The sequence below is a fragment of the Ursus maritimus genome, unplaced genomic scaffold (genome assembly GCF_017311325.1).
Source record: "Ursus maritimus isolate PB19 unplaced genomic scaffold, ASM1731132v1 scaffold_2, whole genome shotgun sequence".
Taxonomy (NCBI): Eukaryota; Metazoa; Chordata; class Mammalia; order Carnivora; family Ursidae; genus Ursus; species Ursus maritimus.
The window spans coordinates 968,040-968,285 of record NW_024424452.1 but is presented as its reverse complement, the minus strand read 5'-3'; positions in this window follow the sequence as shown (position 1 = coordinate 968,285).

The window sequence follows — 246 nt, the reverse complement described above, 5'->3', positions numbered from 1 at the left end:
GTGAGGGGAAGTGCGAGCCAAGCGCCCAGGATGCACCCTGCGCCTACATCTCTCTCCGCCGCCCACAAGGCTGCCCACCCACGCTCATCGCAGCAGCAGGGCAGGGGTCCGTGTGGCCTGGGCCTGGGAGCTGTGAGCCCCGCCGCGCCTCTTCCAAGCAGCACGGCCTAGGAAGAGCCGCGAAGGCCTGGGATGAGGGGCTCAAGCCAGCTTCCCGCTGCCGAGGCCGCCGCCGAGGAAACTGAG